Source organism: Castor canadensis, chromosome 3 (genome assembly GCF_047511655.1).
Source record: "Castor canadensis chromosome 3, mCasCan1.hap1v2, whole genome shotgun sequence".
Lineage (NCBI taxonomy): Eukaryota > Metazoa > Chordata > Mammalia > Rodentia > Castoridae > Castor > Castor canadensis.
The window spans coordinates 113,111,127-113,134,892 of NC_133388.1; the positions used below are offsets into that span (position 1 = coordinate 113,111,127).

The 23,766-nt window shown below is 36.6% G+C and overlaps 1 long non-coding RNA gene and 1 other non-coding gene across 11 annotated transcripts in view; both read left to right on the plus strand.

Moving 5' to 3' along the window:
* Positions 1-3,567, plus strand: part of LOC141421648 (uncharacterized) — a 201,403-nt gene extending 197,836 nt beyond the window's left edge. For all 10 annotated transcript variants that reach the window (XR_012446305.1, XR_012446301.1, XR_012446299.1 and 7 more), the window contains 2 exons: positions 688-821; positions 3,384-3,567. This is a non-coding gene — a long non-coding RNA (uncharacterized lncRNA). The remainder of the gene's footprint in view (positions 1-687; positions 822-3,383) is intronic.
* Positions 3,568-21,335: 17,768 nt separating this feature from the next.
* LOC141421922 (U1 spliceosomal RNA) lies at positions 21,336-21,499 on the plus strand. The gene has a single exon (XR_012446611.1). It is a non-coding gene; the product is annotated as a U1 spliceosomal RNA (small nuclear RNA).
* Positions 21,500-23,766: the final 2,267 nt, after the last annotated feature.

Genomic DNA, 23,766 nt, shown 5'->3' on the forward strand with positions numbered 1-23,766 from the left:
TTGTGTTACATAAATTAATTAATTTTCTCCTCACAACAATCCCAGGCATTAACTCTCTTACAGTTTGAAATAGCTGCCTGTCTCACAACTATCATATCACCCCATTTCAATTCCTTAGAGCACTGCCACAGATTAGATATTTGATTTTTATTGTGTACTTTTGTTTGTTAATTTTTGTTAATACACTATCCCCCTTTTATTCTTTGCCATAGAATACTGATATTTTATTTCTTGTTTCCTTCTGTATCCACATTGTCTAAAACAATGCCTGGGAAATAGCAAGCACTCAGTCAGCACTCAACAGATACCAGCTGAGTGAAGATGAAAGTCCAATTTGTAAACTGGCTTGAGGTTTAGCACTTGTGTTTTCCTGCCATGATAATCATCCTTAGCGGCCACAATTGGCAAGGAAAGAAAAGATCATCAAAAGAAACTGAGAATAGATAGAAAAGAGAGCCCAGAAGGACTATTTTTCTATGAATTTCAAGCCAAAATGTTATGAGCTTATTGCCAAATCAGTTCAGAATATTCTGTGATCTACGTGGCTCCCTTTTAAACTAGTAAGCAGGTTTTCACAAGAATTAACAGTAGGCAATGGAATCAAAAAGTCAGAATAATAAGTAGGATTTGGTACAAGAGATATTTTTGAATGGGCAATCATAATTTTACTGTGTCTTTTCCATGAAGAGGTTGAAAGACTGAAGAGTGTCACCCACAGGTTTGCTGTCATCTGTGCTTGCTGATTACAACTTCTCCTCCTAATTGCATAATGACTTCACAATCAGTGTGTGGTTTCACATACTTCCTTCATCTGATAATTGGTGAGTGTTTTTACAACCCACAAGGGGCTTCTTAGGAAAGGTAGATTTTGAAGTATAACTTAATGAAGGGCACTGTCAAAAGTGAAGATTCAGATAGAAAAGATGGAAATCTGAATTTTCAGTGTTACTCAAAGTCCATTCCAAATGGAAAAAAAAATGAGAATACATGGCTTTCATTTCTTCTCTTCACTACCTGAGGATGGTGAAGTCTAATAAAACTGCAAATACAAAAGAATGATTCTGTCGAGTTTGATTAGACACTGAGCATTCAAATGTCTTCTCAAAATATGTATTTTAGAGCATTTTCTATTGATTTATTGCTTGCAAAAATGCTATCTATAGTAAAAAAAGAACTTTTGATTTGTTGTCACTGTAAAAAATACAATTGTTTCTTCTTTAGTCTTCTGTTTCCTTCTTATTTTTCATGTCTTTTAAGTCTGAGTCATGAAGATTTCATCCTAACATCCCTACACTCAGTAATTTGATGTATATGTGTGAATATTATTTAGACTCAAAAGTGTGCTATGTGTTAGAATAGGCATGAGAAAATATGGCTGAGGACTGACACTAAGAATTCTGAATGTAGGTCAAGCTTCACGAAGTACATGCAAAATTAAAGATCATGGTGAGAGCAGATAGATTTATAGTCCCCTTTATGATAAGGAGTTCATATTTCAGAGCAGACTGTGATTTCCACAGGACCAGAGTTTATCACTAGTCTGCTTACTTACCAATGCACTGAGGAGTTTTTTAGCCCTCAGAATCTTAATGTCTTTATGTGTAACAGAAAAGTTGTTAATATGGTTGTGTTAATGACTGATATACACCCATTGTTTCACTTAGCTCCATGTCTGACTCAGATGCTCAGTAACTATAAGATATTATTGTTTTACGTCTCTGCTTTCCTCACCTCAAATGACTCAATTGTCATTTGCTAGAATGTGTGTGTGTGTGTGTGTATGTGTAATTTAAATTCTTCTTGTATGTTTATGACACTTTTGTGTGTAGGAGAAACAATTTTTTATGCTGACCACAAAGTCTGCAGTCGCCTCAGATTCCTACATGTTCTTTGGCCTTTGTTTTGCTTCAGCAATGGATGTGTACTGCAGCATTGGAAAAGAGGGCTGCATTTACATACACATGTCCCTAAGTGTGTGAACACAAGCCTCTTTTACACATTTGGCAGTTATGCTGATCATGTGTCTCCTGTTATAGCTCAGGGAACAAAGACACTTGACAGTTCTTCACACATGACAATAACCAGACATGAGCGTGTTTAGTGCACTGTGACTGACTTTAAGCCAGGTACGACAAATATTCCTCAGGTAGAACATACTTTTCACAGTATAGATTTTTCATATTGGCACATTATATACATATTTATATATCATTTAAGTAATATATAATATAGGCATATTTAGTCATGTAACATATATATGTATATTATATATAAAATGTGTGTTTATATGATATATTGGCATATATATATACACACATATGATGTCTTTTCCATATCGGCAGAAAAAATTTCTATAGGAAAAAAATACATTAGTTGACAAAGAGCAGATAAAGTACTGAAGTGTACTATGAAAAGCACATTTCTATTTAAATAAAAATATGTGTCTCAAAGGAATACAAATTCTTTTCTTCTTTCAATAAAAGACAAGTATGGAATGATCTTTACACACCGTCACTGGTAGATCAGTCACATGCAGCTTTACAGTTTTAATGGTGACACTTTCATGGTGGTACAGTTAACCTTGGGTTCTAAATTCCCTGCAGATAGATTCCACGTATCCTATTTTTTAAATGTGATCACAAATACACTTATGATTAAAATGATTAATTGTTAATATGATCAATGATATTCAATTAACAGTCATTGAGTTAATGAGTTATTTAAAAAGCCATTCAACTTATCAACTTATAGGTGTGTTGCATATATTCTGAAAATAATAGTCATTTTTCAAAAAGTCTATCTGTACTTCCTTCACTGATTTATTGAACAAAGAATTAAATTGCACCAGGAGCAACAGAGGGCTGAATTGTCAGTATGCTATCTCTGCTAATCCTTTTTATTTCAATCCATCTTTCTTTGTTCTCTGGTCCCATGCCTCACCACCTGATGTTTCAAAACTAAACACCACTCAGGGCTTGGATGGTATGGGACCCTCCTGGTGGGACATTCACTTGATAGCTGTTACTCATTTGGAGCCCCAGTGCAGATGGGTTGCTCTCTGATTGGTAGGATGTAACATTCACCCACAGGATTGAGGAGCTCCTGTGAGCACCTCAAGGCACAGGGTTCAGGGTTCAGGGTTCAGAGTTCTCTGGTCCTGCCCCAGAGGATGGACCACACTAAAGCTAGCTGACCCTTCTTTAATATTACCATCCCTAATCCTTAATCCCCTCCCCCATCCTTTCCTTCATTGTGAGGTGGGAGATATACACCAAGGTCAGTAATGCCATCCATAGCTGAGCCCTGCCATTAGAGCTGTGTTTCTCCACCCTCCCCCTCCCCCATCTTTCTATTCTTCTCTTCTTCTCTCTTTCCCCTAACAGGCAGTTTTAAAACAAGAAATGGCAAGCACACCTTACTCAGCCCATCCAGCCACATGCATTTTGTTTTAAAGAAAAAAAAGAAAACTTGATCCAGAGGGGCTGACTGATGCCTGCCCTGGGAAAGCACAGCTGCTCAGAAAATAGGGGAAGGAGCCACATGGACAGGGAGCAAATAAACTGCTACCTGAGGGTAGGGAGACTTCTGTGCCCATTCTATTTGCCCCCAGGAGATGGGGGTATAAAGTTTACACCTAACTGACAACACACTAATAGTAAAGGGAACAGAGCCTTACTGCCCCATCCTGAGTGCCACCAACACCAGGGGTGGGGGGGGGAAGGTGAGGGGGGATGTGTGTGTGTGTGTGTGTGTGTGTGTGTGTGTGTGTGTGTGTCTTTAGATGTCTTTAGGACAGTTCTCAAGTCACTTTTTTAAAGTTAATACGTACAACTGTCTCAAAAGGTATCTAAAGTTCTAATCCCAATCAGGACTAACTACTCTCACATTAAGACTACAGAACATTTATGGACAATAATCTCAATCTGTTTCATTTTATTTTGAGTGTAATTTACATTTAACTCCTTTATAATTAGGTTTATTGACCTATGTGTTCTTGTAGATGGTTACTATTAAAATGATTGGTTAATTTAATTTTCTTCCTAAATCTTTTAAGGTATAAGGTTACTAAAACTTTATTTAAAACTGTGTTATCTAAATTTGGATTTTTGCAAAGTTTATTTCAAGATACAAATTAAGGTATTAAAGCTTGTAGGTTTATAATTTCAAGTTTGCCTAAAAGCTTTCTGAAGTCAAAATTTAAGGTACTACTGTTTATTTAAAATGTATTCTATCAAAATAAATATCAGGAATTTGGGATGCTATAGGCTGATATAAAATTTTACCCAAACCAAACAAAAGCTTGCCATCCAGACTGGAAAATAAAACTTTAAGTTTTTAAAAGTCTACAAAAAGTATTTAATACTGAAACACTAAATTATTCATGTCACCAACTCCCAATGAATGAACCTGTTATATTTGTGCTCCAGGAGCTACATGCAGGTCAACAACAACTCTGCTATGGGTCCCAAGTCATGCTGCTAGTTAACATCAGCAACCTAGAATTAATTTCTTAACAACATGTAAGGCATGGCTCTCAGTCATTGGGTCATCCAACTTCATGCTTATTCTCTTATCCCCTGTTTCTATATCCAATCATTTAAAACCTTAATTGGTTTATTCTGAAAAAAATGTACATGCTACCCCATTTTTCTCAGATTAAAAGCTGACTACAACCCCATGGCCTAATATGAAAACTGACCATGACTGATGGATTTGTATCAGCCAAGCTTAATTTTGGTGCACTTTCGATTTAATATTTTATTTTGCACTGTATTTATGGGAGTTCATATAAAGATGTATTCCTTTTACCACTCAACAGATTGTCTCCTAAATATGGTTATCTTTTCATTTTGCATGTTGTTTTGGTATCAGCCTCTTTGCCCAGTGCATAATAGTTCTGAGGTTTTAATAGTTTTGTCAACATTTAGGATCAACAACCTGTGTAATAACCCTCATGCAAGGGTGGAAGAGATGGGCCCTTAGGAGAAAGGTTGACACACAAGACAGGGTACCCTGCCAATTTTTTGCTCCAGAGATGTCTGATGGAAACTGTTTCTCTCTCTAACTCTCCACCAGACTGCATAAGGAATTCCATTCAGAAACATAGGGAATTCCATTCAGGAGCTTTAATACAGGGGTGGATGGGTGAATTAATTTTCTCCCTTCCCTTCCATCTCTTTTTTTCCACCAATGAGCATAGGGGAAGCCAACATATCCACATGACTGTATCCTTAAGTACTGGGAGGTACTTTAATACTACTAACCAAAAATAAGATGATTATCTCTCTATATGGCCCATTTAAAATTATTGACTATCTTTTACATCCTGCCTAATCCCTGAGGTATTTTTCTAATAACACTAAAAATAAATACTGCTAGTACCTTGTAAAAACATGTTATAAAATCACTTACGGAGGTAAAAATGTATACATGTAAAGAGCTATAATTCTTTTAACTAAGGTACAGTCTATCTAATAAGGTGTTTCACATTTTTGCTCTTTATAAGAAAAGCTAAAAGTTCTACCATTTAGGGCTGACATCTGTCTGTCAGATAAACCTTGATTTACCTGACATCTGTTTGCTAAATAATGTATATGGCATTAAATTAAGCATCAGAAGAGTGTCTACTTAAAATTAGTAATACGACCTACCCCTAACCATTGTAAAAGTTAGGGTTTTCAATTGTCAGTACTGTATTGACAGTGCTTGTTAATTTACCTAACCAAAATTCAAGGTTTAAATTGTAATTAGCCATGGTCACTTTAATTTTTGTCATTACAATTCTAGTCCTTCAAAAACATTTACAGGGAAGCCCATGAGAAATGACTCTGTCAAGTGCTTCTATACGAATCAGCCAGGATAGATGTTGCTAAGTATTGTGCTACTTTGTATTTTTCTTATAAAAACTTTATAAATGCTATATATTAACAATCCACAGAAATTTAAAGTTGACAGTACCTCCGCATGGGACAAATTAAACCCAGCCTAAGAACCATTTTTTAAAAATAAATCTCTTTATTGCTCAATTTGGACAAAAAGGTTGCATTGGCAGGGATTTCTGATCTGTTCAATGTGTTACTCCCCTCCTCCATAGGACAAAATCTGACTTTTTTACTTTCCAGGGGAAGCCACTCCTCCAAAGAGGGACAAAAACTGGCAAATTGGCAAAATATTCAAAAACAACACTTCAGAGATTCAGTTGAAGAGGCTGCAACCCCCAAACATTCAGTGTCCCCCAACTTCTTAGAGGAACAAGTGGTGTTCAGCCACCCAAAACATTTCAAAAGGACTTCACAAAGGAAGGGACCTCTCCAGATCCAGATGGAGTCAATTATGCAGACTTATAAAAGTAACCAAAACCGAGCAATTTTAAAATGGTGGCTCTTATACATGTGCTCTAATATTTAAGCCTTCTAGGCTTCTGATATAAGGCAAACTCATGTCTTTGACTATGGCCTTCTGTTTAAGAAAAGGCAATATAACTTCAGTGGTATCTAACTTCTGCTTAGAGACATTGTGAGTCTTCTTTCTGTACAGAACTGACACATTGAGGTTTACTCTCTAATTGGATTAGCACCTGCCCCCATAGAACACCTAGCCCCTGGTGGGGTCCCTTCTGATTCTCCTAACGCTATTGATGTTCAGGTCATGCCTTCTAAACCAGACCTATCTCCTCCAGGATAAAAGCCTTTAACACCCAAACCATTACATGGCGGGGCCATCAACTTCCAGAGGTGGACGGGATGCCCAGGAGCAAACTTGATCACGTTGGACAAAGATTCAAACAATAAACTTCACTGTTCAAGCCCCAACAGACAGCAGTAGGAAAGAGACAATATTCCTATTAGGTACTGTCTACATCCACTAGTCAGCTCTAAGTTATTGAAGGTGGACTACCCCCCTTCAACAACCCCCCCAAAAATTTTGGAATATTGTCCTCAGGGGGAGTTTGAGGCAAGCTAGGTTAGGTATAGTCTGGGACTGCTCTCCCTCTTGGCTCAACAGGTGAGAGGAGCCAGGTGATGACATACTGTCTCCCCCACTCCAAGTGACCTACCAAGTGACTCTGGCCTTCTTCCCTTCCCTCACCTGGCAGAGCAGGTGACTCCCCTTGTCAATAAAGCTATTCTACCTAACCCTATCCACGTGTTCTGCTTGGATTCTTCCATTTGAAATCCAAGGACCAAGATCTTTTGAGAATGTGGATTTCCAATACAATCATCTTACATTTACACATCCTGTGGCACTTATTATTCATTACCTCTCTTATTTAACAAAGTACCATGGGACACAAGAAGCACAATAATGAAGAAATTGAGGTTATGCAAGATTATGTGATTTCTTCATGTGAGCAGTGCCAGAGAAATCATTAAAAGTCAGGTATCCTGACTAGTTCCAAATTTACACAAGCATGCCATGGAATTTTGTTTGATTGAAGAAGGTCAGTGTGTTACTGGCACATGGTAACCTTCATAAGACTGAATTACAATTTCTGTTCTTTGCTCACATTCTCCATTCTCATTACAATTGGTGACTTCAAAATGCAACCATTCCATCATTTAACATGATCTTAATCTGAAATTCAATGATCTAAGGCTCTTAGTAGAGAAATAAAGAAGACTCACACAATTCTATTTTCAAAGAATTCATATTCTAGTGGGGTGAAAAGCATATGATGCATAGCTATAAATAAAGATGTTAGTACTGCAGGTGTATTCAGAGTGGTGTAAAAGCCCACAACATGCACACCCCACCTTGTTTTAGCCACCTCTGTGCCACATGAATGTATTTATTTTATCTTATCCTACACTGTATCACCTAAGAAAATAAAAATCCATCAAGAAAATGCAATTGTAATAATACATGTTCCTAATAAGAGAACATGAAAATGCATGAAGAAAAAACTGACATAAATCAAAGGAGAAATACACAAACAAAAATAGTTGAAGAGTTCAATATCTTACTTTTAATAATTTATTGAATGACTAGGAAGATCAATCAAGAAATAGAAGAGTTGTATACTCTAAGCCAACTAAATCTAATAGTCATCTCTACAACACTTTATCAAATAATCTCATAATAAATTTTCTTCTTGTGCCCATGGAGTATTCTTCAGAATAAATCATATTCTAAGTCACAAAATAAATTTCAATATGGAATTAACAGAAAGAAATTGAAAAAGTAAATTAAATGTGTATACATTAAGCATATATTCTAAACAAACAATGGGTCAAAGAAAAATTCAAAAAAGAAATTAGAAAATATTTTGAGATAAATGAAAATGAAGACATAATGTGAAAAAGCATCTCAAAACCTGTAGGTTTTGCCATGGCTGTGCTTACAAAGAAATTAATCCTTCTGCTAAATTTGGCCTAATGTTGTCTTTAAACATTTTAGATTAACTTTAGAGTGCTTGCCTAGCATGAGTGAAGTCCTGGGTTTGATCCCTAGTGTCATATAAGAAAAATCAAGAAAGAGAAGAAAAGAAAAGGATAATAAAGACCAATAATTTTTATGACTATAGATGCAAAAATTCACAATAGAGCACTATCAAATTGAATACAGAAACATACACAATGACCAAGTGCTATTTAAATCAGTAATGCAAAGTTAGTTTAGCACCTGAAAATCATATACCACATCAATAGAAGAGAAATAGAAACAATGTGATCTCTACAAGTGCAGGCAAATCATTTGACAAAACCCAAAAGCAATTTATGATAAAAACATTCAACAAAGTATAAGAAAAGGAACATCTTCAACCTGGTAAAGGTTATCTATGAAAAATACCTAGTAACAAAATACTTACTGCTAAAAATTGGATATTTTCCTTCAAGTTCAAGGAAAAGACACAGATGTCCCGTCTAGCCAATTCTACTCAACATTTTTCTGCATTTGCAGAGAGCCTGGCCTTGTATATTATGTGCAGAAAAATATGATTACAATGAAGAAACAAGTGTTGTAAGGATACATAAGATGAATGTAAGCATCAGTGGTATTTTTGTATATTGAAATTATCAACCTAAAAATACACTTAAGAACATAGTTTCATTTACAGCAGTGTAAACAGAATAAAATACATAAAAATAAATTTAACCCTGGAGATACAAATATTCACACACAAAACTATAAGTCACTGGTGAACAATATGAAAAATGTGAATAATTGAAAACCATCCTATGCCCATGGATCAGAAAAATACATGATGTGAAGGTGATAGTACTTTTTTTTTTTTTTTTTGGGTAGTGGCACTGGGGTTTGAACTCAGGGCCTCACACTTGTTAGGAAGTCACTCTTACCACTTGAACCACTCTGCCAACCCCAGTACTTCTTAAATTGATATTCAGATTTGATGTAATCTTTGTTATAATTATAACTGACTTTTTGTAGAAATTGAACTTTGATTATAAAATTTACATGGAATTGCAAAGAATATGGAATTATTTTGAGTAATCAAAGCAATCTTGACTAGTGGTTACTAAGGACTGGGAAGAGTGTCAGGAGGAGGGGGTGGAAGAAGGACAGAAGATTATGATCAATGTATGATGACACATGAATGGAAATATCACAGTGAATCCTATTGATATATACTGTTAATATATGCTAGTGAAATAAGCTAATTAAATTTTTCAAATCTTAAAAATGTCTAACAAAGTAGGAAGATACACAACTCTCAATTTCACTCTTACAATGAAACAACAATAATTAAGGCATTGGCACAATGCCTTAATAGATAAATGGGCAAAATGGAGGTTATGAAAATAAAATTATTTGCTCAATTGATTGATTACAAGCAGGCCAAGACTATTCATTGGTAAAATGGTTTCTAAAACAAAATGTCTAAGGGGTAGTAAGTAGACAGCTGGCTGTAGAAGGATTGGGGACATAGTGAGATGAGAGAAGGATGGAAGTCAGGATGCAGAGTTTCCTTTTTGATGATGGAGATGTTCAACAATTGACTAGGTTGCCAGCTGTGCAACTTGGATAAAATATCAAACCCATTTACTTACACAGTTTAAACATGGTTTCCAGCATAGGAATCTTATTTGTGTAAATTGTTAAGTATATTTTTATAAATTGATGAGCGGAGACCTTCTTGTGAAGTATAGGAGGACCTCAGTAGCTGAAGTGTGGAGGAAGCATGTGCGGTGACACAGGGAAGCAAGGGACAGACCATCAGAGGACACTTGCTCTGTGGTAACTGCTTTAGATTTTCTTCTGAGGCAAACTGAATCAATTTCAAAGATTTCAAATGAGGGAGTGACTTCACTAACTTGGTGTTTTACAACAAAAATGGTTTGAGAAAAAGCCAGAGAGGAGACAGAGCATGGAGTGAGTAATCCAGGAGAGGAAACAAGAGCCCAAATGTAGGCAATGGAGACAGAGATGAGCAGGTGAATTCTACCTAAGTCCCAATACGACCACATCTCCCCAAGAAGTCAGCAATTAGGGAGGCTGGGAAACTAGGGCTCTCAGGACTCCTGCAATGACAAACTGAATGGGAGAATTTACCCTTCTCTCAAAGGTTCTTTTTAGAGAGTAATTTAAGAAGCAGAAACAGGAGCATCAAAGTCAGAGGGGGCATGGACATGGTGACCAGCAATGTACTAACTATGCCTGTGAGAGTCGACAAGGAACAATAGCATATGGTCAGCCCTGAATTACTTTTTGTGGCAAAGAAAAGAATCAGCAATTTCCATTCCTAGGCCCAATGAGGAAAATATGTCCTTGAATGACTATATAAGGTAATCAGAAAAGTACATTTGTTCAAGTTAGCTTTTAAACCATTTTCAGGCAGTTCATAGTGCTGAAAAATGGCACGCATGTTACATTGAATTAGCATTTTATAAATTGTTTTTTCCTGCATCATTTTAATCAGTAAGTGAAAGAAAACCTTTGGTTTGAGCAAAGTTAGATATTATTATTGCTGTTTTTGAGAATAAGACCTGGAGACATTTCAGGAATTCAAGCACTGAGTGTGAAGGTGGCACAGAAGTTCAATGTCCTCAGGTTCAATTTCCATTCATACTGGCTCTTGGTGGCATCTCACTATCTACCTACCAATCCTGTGTACTTTTTATTAGAAAAATATTTAAGACTTTTAAATAAGTGACAATAGAACACATATTACATTGCTTTTATCTCTTATTAAAGTTATCTGAGGCTTGCTTAATTATAAAACCTCTTAAAGTATTCACTGTTAATATATTTAAAGCAATTTGACAATCATTATAGATGTGGTCATGCTGCAGCTACATTTTGTTGTGCCTCAGAAAGCTGTAATTAAGTCTATTGTAGGTTACACTGTCCACTTCCATTGTGTAGGAAGAAAATTCAACTTCTGCAATGAGAAATAACTTTCCATGGAGATTCAGCTCCACTGTTGTTTCATGGATATTGAGTCAAGGAAAGCATGTTTCACCAATTGAGGGAAGTCTCCTGGGCAAGTGATGGGAGAAGATCTGACAGAGATTTCTTTTTAACCAGTTAAAATGTCAGCATCTTGGAGATAAGGAATGCTTTGATGTTTCTGATTGAAATCTCTTTAAGAAGTTTTGTCTAAAGAGTAGGAGTGAGAATTTCAGGCCTTCACCTTGAGATCAATAATTCAAATTTATAGCAAAGCACAGATCATGGCTGGCAGGTAAAATACAAAACCAAAGGCAGTCAGTTTTCCAGCCTATGAATAGAGTTGCAAGAGGAATCAAATTAGGTCATGAACCACTTTTATGATGGTGGTCCTGTTAGATTACAATAGAACTAAGAAATTCCTACTGTCCACTGACATATCCATAGCTATGTCACAGCACAGCACATCACTCGTGTTCTTGGCGGTGCTGGTGTAAGCAAACCTGGTGCATTGCCAGTCACATAAAAGTGTGGAACATTCGATTGTGTACAGTACTAACACTTGATAGATAATAAATGATTATGCTACTGGTCCATTTTTATACTGTATTTTGATTGCAATTTTAGAGTGCACTCCTTCTAATTATTTGAATAGACATTATTGTAAAACATCTACTGTGCATCCCAAGCAGCAGCCTCATACAGCTCATGTTATGAACTGTCTTGATTGCATCAAGAGTCATGCCAAGTGTGTGGCCTGCACCATCAAAGCTTGGGCACATGCATCCTGTGAAGTCCCCACAATGAAACTTGCTCACACCGTGCTCTTCACAGTGTGTCCTCAACACATGCACACATTGGATATACAATATGTACTGTCCTGATTAGCAGTTCTTGGCCAAGGATAAGTCAATAAGAATTCAGTTTATCATAGCGAGGCTAAGAAATGAAATGACTTGGCAATACGTAACTCTCGTCTACACTATTTTCCTAATGTTTTAGAGAAAACTCTTTCTTCTAATTCATGACTTTTTTTAACCCTAAATACCATCAGTTCTCTCTATTCCAACCAATGCTCACAGTCAACTGTTTATATTTCCTCATATATAAAAGCCTCTCATTCCCACTCCTTCAATAGCAAAAGGTGGCAAGCAGGACAAATATTTGTATTGTATTTCCAAGTGCCCAGTGCACACTTTAGCTTTGCCAGTTTCTTTTTCCTCATCTTGAGAACTGAGGGAAGGACAGGGAGAAATCAGAAAATATTTCACAGCTAAAAAGTGGAAATTCACACAATACTTTCCTAGATACTTGGCATTTTTATTCATAGTTTTGAAAGTTTCTCAGAGTAAAATTATGGATTTCAGTGTATTTTTAAAGAAGAAACAGTCTAAAATGCTAGACCTATATCAAATATGGAGTGTTCTTTTTGTGCTCTTATACATTTGAGAATAGGTTTGTCTATGTTCCTGAAATACCAGACACTTTGGTGGAACTTCACGTATGAACATTTTTCTACTTTTCTTCCTTTCTGCTCTTATACCACTTCAATGCTGTGACCCAGAATGTTAGCCACTGTAGAGGTCGCATCGGACATAGACCATTAATATACAGAAATTGCAGATGCATACTTATGGTACAACTAGTGCAGAGTATTAAAGTAATAATGTATGAGAAGCCACCAGAAAACTTGCTGTGTGCATTACAAATACAGAGGATCAGGCAGGATATTCTTTAGGTCCAAGTTTCCTATCATCTTTCCCTGCATAGTGAAGAGGCATCCTTGGAAAATAAGCTGAGAACCGAAATTTTACCTTTGGAATAATAAATTTGCATAACTCCCTAAGTCAGTTTGTGCATAGCCAATGCTGATGTCCATCTAAACAATTACTTGCTTTCCTCACGTACTAAAGGAAGACAGAAGCACCAATGGAGAATTTGTAGACTGAGGGTTCTATTACCCCATAGATGTCCTAGCTGTGGGTTTTGCAGTTGTTTTGGCCACTGATGGCTCTGCAGGCACACATTAATTGATCAAACTCCCTCTGTCCTCAGCAAGCAGCATTACTACTCTGCTGCTTATTTGGTACCAAGTGGTATTCATGCAAACTCCTTCTCTGTGTAGTAATCTAATGATTTTTAGTGTCTGTGTCTCTAATTCTTTGTGGTGTTTATTATATGGCGGTTGGAAAAACAGCTGCCTAAACAAGCATGCTTTTCTTCAAGATGGAGTTTTTCTTAAGTAGCCATGAATTGCATCATATTTCAGTATAGCCTCTTTTTCAATGAATTATTAACCTGTGGCTCTCCAGAATTGCCCAATCCGCTAGGTAGCAAATATTGCGAGAAAAAAAAAAAAAAACCTGTCCTTCAGAACAGTGCCTCTTACCCATTAGAGCTGCTGGAGAGCAGAGCTCCAAGGGATTGAGGAGCCTGCAGTCAGGCCTAGGCTTCTAGCTGTGTGTAAATGGCCTAGCTGGCTAGGAATATCTGCATCATCCCAAAGAGTTTGCAATGAACACTGAGATGGAATTAAAAGATTTATGGGAGTCTTGAAAGTTTGCACTTCCAGGGTGTATCCTGCTTTCTCTGGAATATGTCCAATATTCTATAATAAAAATATAAAAATATTCAAGAAAAAAAAACCTCTTACTCATTCTAGAGGGGAAGTCTGTGCTAGAATCCAACTATCCTCCACTCTCTTTCATTTTTCCTCCTGGTTCTTCTTTTCTTCTTTGTTTCCTTACACTTTTCATCTTATTTTTCCTTCTCCTTCTTCTTTCTCTTTCATTTTTTTCATCTTGTACATTTGTCATGCTATTCACATCAAAAGAGAAAATTTCCTCATTGTTTTTTCTTTCCTCAAAGCTGGTATTAAGTATCTATTCTCTCTCTCTCTTGTACAATGTATCCCTCTACTGAAGAACACTAAAAGAAAAGATACATACTCCCATAATTTGGGGCAGCAAAAGTTCTAGATAAAAATTAAGTTTCAACAGTTAGATGCATTCTGTGAAATTAGAACATAGGCATCACAAGGAGGCCATGGTCTGCTTTGTTTTGTGTTTGCAGTTATGGAGCAGGTTTGCAAAGATGGGCTTTCTCATTCATTTTGTTGCTGTTTTACTTTGCCTTTTTTCCTTTCCCTCTTTCCACTAGTTTCATAGAGTAGTTCCACTGTTATGAACATTTTCTACTTCTGAGTTTGTAAATGATCATGGTTATTTTTCTGTACATTTTTATCTTTGGATCTATCTTCTGTGTATGAGAGAAAACATGCAGCTTTTGAGTTTTTAATCCTGGCTAACTTCACTTAACATTAAGTCCTCTAATTGCATCCATTCCCTCAAACCACATGTCGTTATTCCTTGTGACAGAGTAATGCTCCATAGTGTATAGATACCACAGTTTCTTGATCCATTCATCAGTTGTAGGGCACCTGGGTTGTTTCCTGAGCTTGGATATTTTGAATAGTGCTGCAATGAACATCAGTGTACAGGTGTCTCCATGTTGTTCTTTTGGGTAGATGGTCAGGAGGGATCTCACTGGATCATACGGCAGTTCTAACTCTAGTTGTTTGAAGTAACTCCATACTGCTTTCCACAGTGGCTGTAATAATTTGCATTCCCACCACCAGTATATAAAGTCTCCTGTTTCACCACATCCTCACCAGCATTTATCATTGTTACTATCCTTCATTATGGCCATTCTAGCTGGGGTGAGATGAAATCTAAGTGTTGTGATTTGCATCTCTTTTATAACCAAGGAAGTGAATACTTCTTCATTTATTTACTGGCCATTTATAACACTCCTTTGAGAATTCCCTGTTGAAGTCATGTGCCCATTTCTTCACTGGGGTGTTGATTCTTTGGGGGATGAGTCTTTTGACTTCCCTGTGGATTCTCGATATTAGTCCCTTACTGAATGAGTACTTGGCAAAGATTTTTTCCTATTCTGTTGGCTGTCACTTGTTTCCTTTGCTGAGCAAAAGCTCTTTAGCTCAATGCAGACCCATTTGTTCATTCTTCCTGTTAAATGCTGAGCCTTTTGAGTTCTGTTTAGGAAGTCGTTCCCTATACCTATCTGTTCCAGTGTAGTTCCTATTACTTCTTGGACTGATTTATCCTTTTAATCTGATGTTGAATTCAATTTCTACTATTGTGTTAAGAATTTTTACATCTTTATTCACAATGAATATTGGTCTTTAATTTTCTTTCTTGTTATGCCTTTAGTTTTGGTTTCAGGGTAATATTGGTCTCATAGAATGTTGTTAGTATCAGAACTACATTGGCTTTGTAAGAAGTATTCCCCTTTTTCAATTGTTTGAAAAAGTTTGAGAACAATTAGCATTAATAAAATATTTGGTAGAATATTTTAGAATATTTACCAGATGGTAAAGCCATCTGGTTCAGGACTGTTATTCGTCATGAAATTTCTGATTATTAATTTTATCTCTTTGTTGCAATTGAATTTGATTTTCTATTTCTTTTTAGATCATTACATGTAATTTATGTACTCAAGAAATTTTCTCTCTTCTGTAGCATGTATATGTTTCTACTTTTGATAGTGTCCTACATTTTCCTTATGTTTATTCCATGTTTTTTATTTTTCTCTTTTACAGACTCAATAATTTTAGTTGTTTTCTCTGTAAGTTAATGTTTTCTTTTTTCTTTTTTCTTTTTCCTGTTCAAATCTCCTTTTGTACTTCTCTGGTTAATTTTTTAATGTCTGTTATTTTATTTTTCAGCTCCAGATTCTTTTTAATTCCTTTAAAATTATATTTCCAAATTTTTCCATTTTTTTACTCTCATGTTGGTTTTTTCTTCAACTTTTTGTGAATTCCTAAGACAATTGTTTTAAAACTTTGTCTAGTACAGTTGACATCTTGGCTTTATTATGGATAGTTCAATTTATGTTGTTCCTTAAACAGTCTGTATTTTCCTCTTTGTCTAGCTATCTTGTGAACTTTTTTTTGTTACACATTTTATTTATGTAGTGAGGAAATGTTGGGGCTGGATATTCCTCTTCTCCAAGACTTTTTGTTTAACTGTGGAATATCTCTCCTCTGTTCTGAGGGCCTGCCGTTGGTGGAAGCTTAAGGTCTTCTCAGGTCTTGGCTGACTCTGCATATTTTGCTGAGCACCTGAGGTAGCTGTACAAGTGCCATCATTTAGTGTTTCTTTTGAATATCCTAATCCTTTAAAATCTAGATTTCAAAAGAGGACAATGAGAAAAGGAAAAAAAAAAAGGAACAGGTGTGTTCACTTAAGTCTCCTCAAAGCTCCTTAGCACTTACTTAAAACAAGTTCCTCTGCCCACATGCTGCCCACAGCCAGGAGAGGCCATAATCAACAGAGTACAGAGCTCCAACACTGAGGACTCTGGCTCCAGCAACACCATGGGCACAGCTGCCTGCCATGGAGATTAAAGAAGGGAGAGGAAAGTCATTGAAATTGACCCAAATTAACACATTTTATCAGCCAAATCATCCCCTGGTTATTTCAGTTTTGAAGACAACAGAGGTCTAAAATAAGTACTTTTGGGATATTTCTGCTAGTGTAATTTTTATCTAGATGGGAAGATAGATCCACAGGGCTTTGTCCTCTACCAACTTCCCTGACATCACTCCCTTAGGTTTTCAGTATGGGTAGACAGAAGCATTTGAATGTAGTACACTTGTGACTTTGCTTGATTTGCACTTACTCCTTCCAGGACAACTGCTGTAAAGTCTAACATTTAAAATTTACCTTTCTAATATTCCCTTCAAACTGAGATTCTGGATACATGCTGTATTTTATTTTGATGTTTATAAAGGGAAGTGAGGCAAATATTGTTTTATAACTTCTTTCAATATTTTTACTCAATCAGAAAGTTACACTATAGTATTATTCTATGGGATTTTTTCCAGTTTCCTGAGTAGCAAGTTCAGAGTTTCAATTTCCTGTCACCACCTATTTTGTGAGTGCTGGTAGCTATGACAGCTTCTGAAATCAGAAACACTGGGCAGTGGGTTTGCATTTAGTGGTTTTGATATTCACCATTCCATGCTGCAGCATTGTGACAAGCCCTCTGAGATTCAGTCTTCCAAGAGGACAGAGTAAGTCTCACTTGTCCAATAATTCTGATGGTTATAAAAAGCTGCTCTTGTTCTGCATTACATATCTTCCTGATAACCTGTACACATGGGCTCCACTTCCTGAAATGACTCTGATTATTTTATGTGAGAAATAGAATAGATTGGACTACAATTGTTACAGACAGCACAGGGAAGATTGGAAGAATCTATTGACTCTTCTTCATACTGTGTAAGTATTAGCTAAAAGTTAATGTGTATGAGATATGGCTCCATTTCCAGAGATTTTATTTCTGTATGGAAGTTTGAGATCCACATATTCCTTTCTTATCTGGCTTGTTTAAAAACTCTTCCCAAAAAGATAACTCCATATTGGAGGTGGATCCCATGAACTTTCATTTAAGAACTATATATTCTAATTTAATATAATTAGGAAAATATGTTGCCTGAATTTATAGTGCTTCTTGCCAAATGCGGTTATTATTCTAATTTATTTATAATCCCTCATTCCTCTTCTCCTTCCTCCCTCCCTCCCTCCTTCCTTTCTTCCTTCTTCTGCAGGCCCATGGTATACTCTGACAGAAAAGCATGATGTCATAGGATCAGTAAATCTTGGATTTCTTAGTTGCAGTTATTCTTGATCCTACCTCCCTGAGATTATAGCCATATGCATAATCACAAATACCTTAATTTAATTTTGCCTCCCAGTAATTTTCCCCTGTGGAATTGGTCACAAATATCCCTGAGTCTTCATTTTTATTTGCTTAGGGTGAATTGTTGGCAATCCAGAGATACCTGGAGGTGACTCCACTCCCACACAGAGCAGGAATAAGCTTCAGACACATTTTCCAATACTCAACTGTTTCCTCAGCTGGACTGCCTATTCGGTATAGACAAGCAAGGGTAACTCTTGCATATGCACTCACCCTTACAGAGCTATTTCATATATTGATTTAGAAATTTCCAGTGATTCTTTTCTAGGTAATCTATGTTTTATTGCATGGGACAGGTAATTATAAATTGATTTTGAAAATGATTTGCTGATTGAAAGTGCATTGCTGAGAGAAGACTGGTAGAACGGCTGTAGGGTGTTTTTCCCAAGTAAGCACTCCACAACCGTTTACAATCTCTACTGGATCAATGCCAGCTGGAGTCTGAGAATATAGTTAGTATATGAAGCAGAGTTCAGATATTGCAATTCAGTTATATAAAAATAGGTAGCTAAGACTATGCTTTCGGTTCTGAATCTGCTGTACCACAAGGCACAGTTATAGTATTGTGAAGTGATATCAAATGGGTTTATACTGAGGATATTCTAATCCAGCTTGTCCCCTTGTACACACACTGAATATCAGTTATTCTAAAATTTTTTTCTCTTGAATACTGACAACATGTGAACCAGTGTTCTAGAATTGCAAATATAATTAACAATCAAAGTCTTTCTGAGTACAAATATGGAGACAGGAAGGAATAATTACAAGTAGTATAATTTCATATAGCAAAGAAAATCTGAAGAATATGAATTTTATAAAAAGTTAGAGAAAGACAATACTGGTGTTTGTGGTGCCTACATTGTAAGAGTGGTCAGGGAGGCCTGCATGAAGAGATGTTAAAGTATGTGAGAACATGACTCAGTGTGAATATCTGGAAACCACAAATGCAAAGGCCCTGAGGCAGAATAGGTCTGGGGTGTTGATTGCAGGCTAGGAAACACCATGGCTGCAATGAAGAAGCAACAACAGGTAAGAAATGCCTCCATCCCGAAGGTCTCTATTGACCACAACAGTTTTATTGTGTCTAATATGTATTAATTAGAAAAATTTGCTATAAATTAAGCCTTCTTGTAGGTATTAATAACCTGTAGTATACACAGGGTTTGGTGCTGTTCCATAGTGTCTTGAAATGTAACTCTAGAGCACAAGAGGCACGGGCTACTGTACCAGACAGACAGAAGTGTAAACTAACTGGAGTGACAATATTAATACGATATAAAGTAAATTTCAGAGAAAAAGTATTTAGGGATGTAAAAAGAAATACTGAACAATGATGAAAGGGCTAATTCATCAAGAAGAAATGAGCAGAAATGTGTGCCCATTAAATGAGCTACAAAATACATGATCAAACGTTGACATAATGAAAACAAAAAAAAGTTTAAAAGGGAAATCCTAGTCAAAAGTTTTAAGAATTTCTATTTATCAATTGATATAAACTAGAAAATATAAATAGACATAGATTATATGGTCTGCTCTGGGATTTCCAGCCTTGCCTTAGTTATTACTGGTTCTCTAAGACAAAGGTTTCAAAAAACCATATATGCTCTCAGTACAGAGCCTCACACAGAACATTTACAAACTTTCGAACAAAGTTAGATTGGGACATGGTAGCACACACCTATAGTCCCAGCTTCTCAGGAGGTAGAGAGAGTGAGGATCAAGGTTTGTGGCCATTCCAGACAAAAAGTTAATGAGACATCATTTCAACAAATAAGTCAGGTGTCATGGTGAACATCTGTAATTCCTGCCCAGCAGGAGGACCAAGAAGTTCTGAGAGTGGCTCCAGGCAAAAATGGGAGACCGTCTTTGAAAAATAACCCAAAGTGTTAGTGTGCCTGCTCAGCAAGTGTGAGGCCCTGAGTTCAAATACCTGTGCCACCAAAACAATAAAAAAAAACCCATAACACTGACTCTTACAAGAATATCTAAAACTCTTTTTGTCTAAGAAACATCTGGTAACTGACTTGGCCTGAATTGAGGTGTAAGAAAGGAGAAAAGACCCCCCAAACTCTGAAGAGGATCCCTCCTGTTCAGAAAGTCATTTGAGCCCTGGCTTCTCAGCACTTACCCCTGGCCTCTTCCTGCTGTCCTGGTTGAACAGCTGTCAGAACAAGTTAACTGAGCTCCAGACTGTGTCAAGTGCTCCCCTTTGATTCAAGCACATGAGGGAGGAAATGTCTGTCCTTGGAAATCTTGTTAACTAAGACTGCCCCGTATCACCAAACAAAACAGATGATCCAATATGGTCAAGGTCAAGTTCTGTCACCTAATGTTATTTAGGGAACTTATGATAAAGAACTCTGATACATGCGTTCTTCTCAGGTATAAGCACTGCACTCCCTGGAGTAGACCATCTGCCTGGCCATAAAACAAGTCTCAATAAACTCAAATGTTCTGAAATCAAACAAAGCATGTTCTCTGGCCACAGGGGAACAAACCAGAAATTAACAGCAAATTAAAGAAGACAAAAATCATATATTTAGAAATTAAATTGCATATTCCTAAATATGTACAGATTCCTAATAATGTACATATTCCTAAATAATGTACAGATTAACCAAATCACCAGGTCAATTAAAATAGACTTGCAATCAGCAACAATAAAAATGAAGCATTAAATATTGGTAAAATAAATCTTAAATTACTTGTAAAGTAAAATGTGCTGATTTGAAATTTTACATTAAAAGGAAATATTTAAGATCACCAATGTATGCCTTCACTTTAAGAAAACAGAAATAAAAAGAGTTAATGGAAGAAAGGAAAAATTCATAGAGATAAGAGTGGAAGGGCTGACAGAGTGACTCAAGTGGTTCAGTGCCTGCCTTCAAGCATGAGACCCTGAGTTCAAACCCTAGTAGCTCCAAAAAGAAAAAAAAAGGAAGAGCGGTTTGCTTAGATCTGGATCAAGACAAGCTGGTAGTTGAGGCTGGATTCTAGTGAGTTCAGAGTAAGCCTGAGTCTGCTTACTCTTGGTGTCTATGGTCCCATTTCCTGTATCATACAGGGTAGGAAATGTTTCTCTCTTTTTTACCCATTTTCCAACACACTTATCCTGTTATACTAAATTCCTGTTCTAATAAACTTTACAATTATTTTTACTAGAACAAAAAGAGTAGAAATCAACAAAATGGAAAAAGACTATATTTACCTGGCAGGGGAGATACCATGATCACAAAGATGGTTTTCCCAGGATGAGGCTTATCCATTGCACTCCAGATGTGTTGACCCCTGCGATTTCCCCAAATGTGGGAAACTCAACTGCATGATTTGTGGTAGTGGGGGATTGTGATGGAGCTCTCCCATAAAAAAAAAAAAAAAGAAAGAAAGAAAAGAAAAAAGAAAAAGACTAAAGATGGGGGGATTAACATAGCAAATGCCAATTATTTAAATGAAAATACATTGAGAAAACCACAGCATTACTGACAAAACTAAATGGAAGCAAAAAGAAAAAACAAAAATTAACTTTAAGTGATTAATTCCCAGCACTAAATTAATTGAATTATAGAGCACTTTAAATTGGGAAATAAAGGGGTTGGCCAGCCCCAGTAAGGATTGAAGAATTCTTCATATGATGACACAAGTAGTCAGCCAGAAAAATAGTTTTCAAGTTGCAGAAAATCATAACGAATAGTTTGGGGAGCACAGAAAATAACTGGGAAAAGATGTTCCAGGCATCCACAGCATTGAGTGAAAGAGTGGATTGCACACCAAGTTACTAATCTTCTCCTTATCTGGCCTCCTCTGTCCACAGATGTATTCAGAGAAATAAAATGGGATTCAAGGCTTATCTCCTGAATGCAAGTGTCAAATTCCTGAGCTACACCACTCAAAGAGTATATTATAGAGATTTTGACACAATGTTATGCATTATTTTTTTGCACTGGACAACAATGTATTCAAATGAGTTGCTGATTTTTAGAGAAAGAACAGAAACTCATGGCTTATGAGTGAATTTGTTAGTGAGAAACACACTTTCCTGACATATTTTACTTGTTAAAATCCATTTACCCACTGATACCTGATTTATATCCATACTATTCACACAGGATGACACTTAAACATCTAGCATCACAGTGCTGTGTGGTGAACTGAGGGCACAGCACTGTCCTCTAGGCTCAAATAGCAATGAGAACAAGTTTATTTAATGGGTGGCATTTCAGGAATTGAAAGTCACATGCTTACCAATAGTTCAGCATAAGAACTGATGGTTGCTGACTTGGAACACTCATTTCTTCTAGTGTATTCCGTCTAGGTCAGTGCTGTTGTAATGAAATATCATAGACTGAATTGTCACCAAGCAAGGGCTCCCTGCCAAACATCCACAGAGCTCAATACTATGGCACAGTGTCTTTGCAAAAGCAATGAACTTTTACTCAGGGTGGACCATTGAGCAGACAGTTGTCATGGGCAAATTCATTCCCCCATGGGTTAGTAGTGGGGGAATTTACATGATGGGAGAGGGAAGAAGCTGCCTCCTGATTTGAGAGCCCGAGAAGTATGAGGTTTCTTTTTTGCAGGAGTAAATGTCATCCTGCCTCTTTATAGGTACCTGCTTCTCTGCAGGTACATGTGAGAGTTATGCTCTGTATGAAGGATTTCAAGCTTGTGAAGTCAAATGCTCACAGTCCAGGTGAGGAGACTTCTGAGCTCTCCTTTCTTGAAAGGTCAGTTTCAAACAGACTTTGAGTAGACTTCGAGTAGATCCTGGAGCCTTTTCCTGGAAAATGACTTCAGGACACTTTCTTTTTTTTTTTAATTTTACCATTGTTACATTCACTTAATGGGTATACATTATTGGGCCACCCTAGCCCACCAAGCCTTAACTGATTTCAGGTGGCTTAAACAGTAGAAATTTGTTTTCTCACAGTTCTGAAGACTAGAGCTCAGACACCAAGGTGTCAGCAGGTAAATTTCTTCTGAGATCTCTTCTTGTCTCATAGAGATCTGCCTTCACCACTGTCTCATCACAGGGACTTCCCCCATTCATATCTGTGTCCTCATTTCCTCCTTTTAAAAAGACTTCATCTGTGTTGGATAAGGACAATCCCATATGACCTCATTTTAACTTAATAATCTTTTAAAAGACACCGTGTCTAAATATACAGTAACAATCTGATGTTCTACAGGTTAGGACTTCAACTTACAAATTTATCGGATACAAACCAGCTCTTAACACTTACCATGTGATAAGTGTGATTTTCTTTTACTCGTACACATATGTGTGTGAATTTATATTTAGATAGTTACTCAAAGGTGACTACATTTTGTTTATAAGCTCATGGTTTGCATCAAGACATTGGACACAGTGCACTGGAGAGAGGAGGGTATTCATATGAAACATTCCTAATGGATGTGGGGAATTAGTGGTTGAGGCAATTCATTCTAATTCAGAAATTTTTTGAGATTTTATGTCTTGCCAGCCACTGTGCATTCACAGAACTTACATCTAGTTTTGGGAGACAGTAGAACTAAATATCTCAATGTAACTTGCTAACATGGGTATCCAAATTACAGGGCATCTGTGTTCTCAAAATATGTTCAGGAAATAGTGATGTTCAAACTAAATCCTTA